We start from the raw sequence: 5,317 nt of genomic DNA, 5'->3' as shown, positions 1-5,317 counted from the left end.
CCCAGGTCCAGGGCTGCAAACAGGCTGGTCGGTGTCACTGCAGGGCCCAGGGTCCCATGGCGTCTCCGAGCCCTCGGCTCTGAGGGGGACAGCGGGGGAGACCCCGCAGGCCTCGGGGCCCCGGCCTCAGCAGCCAGCCCCGCCGCCCCCGGTCCGGAAATCAGCCTCTCCACACGAGCAGCTTGGTCCCCTGGCCGCCTGGCGGGTGCCGGGTCCAGGAGAGGAGGGCCCGGCGAGGTCCCCGCAGCCTCCTCGGTGGGCCGGGCCCTCGTAGCTCACGGGGACACCACGGGCTCTGTCACCCTGGGCCTCCGACCGCCTGCTCCAGGGGCGTCCGGCCCCACGTTCAAACGGGAGGTGGAGGCTGGGAGGCTCCGCGGTGGCCCAGGTCCCCGTGCGACGCTCCCCTCACGGCTCCGATGCACAGGAGGGGCCGGCGGCCACGGGCCGGAGAGGCGGGCTGGACCTGGCCCTCAGCGGCGCCCCACACGCCCCTGGGTGCGCTGGACTTGCCGGCGGGGGGCGGCCGCTTCATGAGGTGTATGCGCGTCTGCTCGCCATGTTGTACGCCCGACCCTGCCGTGACTCGGTGTGTCTACTGCAACGGGGCAAATGTTAGCGAAGTGTGGGTGGCAGCAGCCCAGCGTCAGCGGCCCGTCCGGGCCCGCGCTCCCCGTCTGGCTGGGGACACCGACACCGGCTCACGGCCACCCTGCGCTGGTCGGGCATCAAAGCCTTTGCTCCCAACGCTGCCGCGGCCTCCCCCGCCCCACGGGTTTCAGCCCCTCGAGGACGACCGGGGCACCCAGCTGGTGAACAAACAGCCCTGCTCTTCCAGAAAGATCCCAAGTCTCGCTGTCTTGTCCACTCAGCAGTCCTCCCAGTGACCCCTGCCTCGCCTGGCAATGCCGAGTCCAGTGTCCGAGGTGGACCTCAGCCCGCCCTGGTCCAGGGGCCCCGCCATGCGTCTGAGAGGCAGCGGGCCCGCGCGCGCCTGAAAGACGGCCGGCCCGGCCCGAAGGGCGGACTCAGGGCCGGGGGCCTTCCTTGTCGGGCGGGGGGGGGCGGGCCGTGGCGGGCCACTGTGAAAAGCGGCTGCTGTGCCAGGGTCCAGGGTGGGGGGCGCGGGGGAGGGCGGCTCAGGCGGACCCACACGCCTGCTGATGTCCCCGGGGACCCCCGGCTGCCAGGTCCCAGAGCCTGAGGGGGTCACACTGCTGGGGCGGGGTGTCCTCCCTCCTCTGAACCACTCAGGGGCCCGCCCCCTCTCCGCTGGCCGCAGCCTTTGCCCCGGAGGAGAGGGTGCCCCCGTCCAGGGCGAGGAGGGCCCTGCGGCCCGGTGAGCCTCCCCGTCCCTCCCCAGCGGCTGGAGACTCAGCCCTAGGGGCTTCCGCTGGGGCAGCGGGTGTTGGCCCGGCCCACCCCACAGGGGCTTCAGAGGCTGCAGCTTCTGATGCAGCCTGAAATGGCAGTCGGGGGGTCCGGCCAGCCAGCGAACCGCGTGGCCGCCTGCCACCCAGCTGCCTGCTGCCCATCACCCGGCCACCCCCCCCCCCGAGGGGGCCTCAGCTCGCCGGGGCGCGCGGCAGTTCCTTTGAGGAACCGGCCCATTTCTGGGGCCCTTCCAAGACCCTGGGAGCTCTGGCCCTGGGTCGCGGTGGCCACGTAGAAACCCAGTTTGCCGGAGAACTCTAAAGCCAAGGCCGAGGGCCGCGGCCTTGACCGTCAGCCCTGGGCACTGGCGACCAAGCTTCCCAGCACACAGTGCTAATGTTTAACTGCCTGAGAGCTTTTGCAGCCGCTAATGACCCGACATCAATTTTGCACAAGTGAGGGAGCCCGGGCGGGCGGCCGGGAGTCCACAGGGAGTCCACACCGCCTCCTGCCCCCACTGCCGGTCACTGAGGCCTCCGCCGGCTGTCCAGAGGCCGGGCCGAAGGGCACTCACAGCGGGGGACAGGGCGCAGGGGGGTCTCCAGAGCCCGGAGCCCTGGTCGGACTCCCCGCCTCGCTTGTTTCTAGACTCCGCTCACAGGGCGCCTCCCCAGGAAGCCCCCTGCGCCGCCGCCACGGTCACGCTTACGGGGCTGGCCTCTGTGTCCTCCGCTCTCCCGTGGGTCCCAGCGACAAGCCAGCAGCCTCTGTCTCAGCCAAGCCCCCGGAGGCAGGCCTGGAGCCCGGGCGCAGGGGCGGGCGGCCACTCCTGGACGCTCAGTGGGGAGCAGGCCGCTTTCCCGGGCGGGGCTCTGCGGCAGGCTGGGGGGGCCCAGTCCCCTGGGGGTCTGTCCGACTGCAGAGCACACCCCAGGACTGTCACCCCTCCCCCCAGGAGAGCACCCGCCCACCGACACCTGACGGAGGGTCGCTCGTGGGGCGTTAACCCCCGGTGTCTCCAGCCGGCCGCACCTGCAAGCAATGACATGCAGGAGGGACATGGGACAGCCCCCAACCACCCAGGCCGCCCGCAGGCCAGGAGCTGGGCGGGTGAGCGCGCCCGGCCCTGGGCCCCTGGGCCTGCCCTGCTAGGGAAAGGCGGCCACACCCATTTGAGAGATTAGGAGACTGAGGCCCAACCGGTCACGTGGCCTTGCCAGTGGCGCCGGGGCTGGGTTCCCTCTGACCACGGCCACACCCCCGGAGTCTCCAGGCGCACACGCTCTGCCGCGTGCGGGCCTCCGAGCCCCACATGTGGAGGAAGCCAAGGAGGCCGCTTTTCCCTGTGCCGTGTCCGAGGGGGGCCACCCGTGGGGACAAGAGCGCAGGACGGCGGCCAGGAGACCCGGGCGGGCCACCTCCGGTCCTGTGGCTGCGGGGCCTCCGCCGGCAGGGAAACCTCCCTCCTTCCGTCTGTACACGCAGGGGAGAGGGCTGGGGGCGGACGCTGGCCCTCACAGGCCGCCGTGGAGATTCTGAGAACATTCCTGAGGACAGCCAGGCCGCGCAGGTCCTCCCGAGTCTCGAGATGGAACGTTCAGTCCCTTCCGTCATGGAAAACTCCGCGGGCGCGCCCGGAGCAGCGGGCGGCGACGCTGCGAGCCTGGAACCTGCCTGCAGGCGGGCTCCGCCCCCCGCCCCCCGTCGCCCGCCCCCCGGGGCCTGGGCTTGGCCCCGCGGATTCCAGAATCAGAGCGACGTGGATGAGATCCCCCACCCCGTGGGTGACGGGCAGCACCCCGAGCCCCGCGCCTCGGTGCTCTCACCTATAAAATGGAGACAGCGATTCCGCCTGCCGTGGGAGCCCCCTCGCGGCCCGCTGTAAGCGGGCAAACACGCGTTTCATTTCTTTGCAGCAGCCCGGCTGAGCCCACGGGGCTCCGGAAGCTGACGTCAGGGCCTCCCGCACGCCATGCGGAGGGACGCCCCTGTCCGGTGGGGCTGCAGACAGATGTGCGGAGAGAGAGTAACGGACAGGCGTGGCCGAGGGGAGCAGCCCCTCTTCGGTCCCCCGGCCCAGCCCCATCTCCCCTCCCCCAGTTTGTCCTCAGTCTGTCTGTCCACGTCAAGGTGTTGAGGCCGATGGTCAGTGAGTCAGCTGGTGGTCAGTGAGGCCCAGCGGGTGGGCTCCGGCTCGGAGGGGCGGCAGGGACAGCCACGCTGGAGCCGAGGGGCCTGGGCCTGAGGGGAGCCCGAGCCGGCCGCAGCCAGGGCCCAGGAGGGGCCAGAAGGAGCCCCACCCTCGAGGGCCCGGGGGCCTGCCTCCCGGACCGTGCCCCCAGCCCCCACCCCAAGGATGGGAACACCGGGGCCTAGAGACGAGGACCGGCCCCTCACGCCGCCGTCGGAAGCAGGGCCAGCGTGGAACCCCAGGGCTGGGGACGCGGGGTCCCCGCTCCCTCTGCCGCCTGACCTGGCCCCACCTCACCCCCAGCTCAGGGCCTGGGCTGCTGTCCAAACAGCTCTGGGGGGGACTTGTTCCACACCGCAGTGTTTGTCCTGCGACTTCCTCTCTGCAGGGCCCTGTCCTAGACCTTCCAGAAACTTCCGAGGAAACCAAACCCAGGCCAGCTTCTCTGGTCCCTGTGTGTTTGTGGGGAGAGCACAAATGGTCCTCACTCAAGAGAAAATGATGTGACTTGTGGCCGAGCGACACACCCAGAGTCCTCGAGGGCAAGGCCCTCTCCCCCAACCCTGCTGCCGGGCCAGGGGAAGCTGGCCCCCGCCCCCCGCTCCCTCCGGATGGCCGCCGGCCCCCAGCCCCGGAGCCCGTGCACCCCAACACCAGGGCCGGCAGCCTGCCCCCTGCGGCCGCGTGTCGGTCGGGTAGGCACAGCCCCGGGGGGGCCCACCCCACCCCACCCCACCCGAGGGCTGGTCAAGCCCCTGGGGCCGCCTGGGCCCCCCCAGCCAGTCGCACGCCCGCCTGGGGACCCCAGCCCGACTCTTGGCTCACCCGCAGCCCCCACACCCCACGATCGCCGCTCCCCTCGAAGGCCTTCAGCGAACCCCACTCCTCCACCCGTCCTTGTCCACCTGGCCCCCGACAGGCACGGCCGGTCGCCCAGCTTGGCCCCAGACATGGTGAGGCGGCAGGCGGGCTTGGGGCCGCCCCCAGAGGCTGTTCTCGGGCCTCAGTCCTCGCGGGGCTTCACGGCCTGAGCCCCGCGCCTCCCAGGGAGGCCCCAGCGGCTCCTGAGGGCCCGTGAGGGGCGGGCGGGGCCCACCCCGCGCCCCTCCCGCGCCCCTCCTGCGCCCCTCCCGTAGGGAGCGCGGGTCAGCCCGGGGAACCTGGGCCTCAGGCCTGCCTTCCCCCGCCGGCGGGGGCACCCTGGGGCCCTCTCTCACCGCGGCTGCCGGGCACTCTCGCTGGCTCCCCAGGGGTTCTCTTTCTTCCTCCTTCTAGACTATTCCCGAGCTTCTCCTCAGATTGCCAGGTTTAAGGTCTGCGTGTCAGTCTGAAATTTTTCCCAGAAGGTTCCCGACTTACGACACAGAGAATGTCTAATTGTGTAAATACCTGGCCACCTGGCACTGCATAATGAGTAATTTCTACTGTGTCCTCAAAACATAGGCCCACGTGTGCACACACGCGTGCACACAGGCACACGCGCCCACTCGCGATCCTCCCCACAGCCCTCTCTCCTGGATGCATGTGCTCATTGTGCCTCCAAAGGCACGCGAAGCTTCCCGTGCGCCCCTGAGGCGTCACGGGCACCCCTGCGCCGGCGGCGACCGCGGCCCGCCGCGGCACACCTCAGCGGGGGAGGGCGGAGGCCGGAGGCCACCCTTGCTCGCCAGACCCAGTCAGCGGCCTCTCCCAGGCGGGTGGCGTCAGAGGGAGCTGAGGGCGCGGGGACGTCCTCAGATTCCAATCCGGATC

At 71.1% G+C, this 5,317-nt stretch overlaps 1 long non-coding RNA gene across 1 annotated transcript; it reads right to left on the bottom strand.

Annotated features, from left to right (window-relative positions):
• Positions 1-466: 466 nt before the first annotated feature.
• On the bottom strand, positions 467-4,895 carry LOC129079539 (uncharacterized). Its single transcript, XR_008530069.1, has 3 exons — positions 4,783-4,895; positions 3,201-3,375; positions 467-598 (listed from the first exon to the last, which is right to left on the bottom strand). It is a non-coding gene; the product is annotated as an uncharacterized LOC129079539 (long non-coding RNA).
• Between the last annotated feature and the right edge of the window lie 422 nt (positions 4,896-5,317).

This window comes from Pteronotus mesoamericanus, unplaced genomic scaffold (assembly GCF_021234165.1).
Source record: "Pteronotus mesoamericanus isolate MK-2021 breed Mesoamerican mustached bat unplaced genomic scaffold, CSHL_Meso_final contig_78, whole genome shotgun sequence".
Lineage (NCBI taxonomy): Eukaryota > Metazoa > Chordata > Mammalia > Chiroptera > Mormoopidae > Pteronotus > Pteronotus mesoamericanus.
The sequence above is the reverse complement of the archived record's forward strand: the minus strand, read 5'-3'. Positions and strand labels throughout refer to the sequence as shown.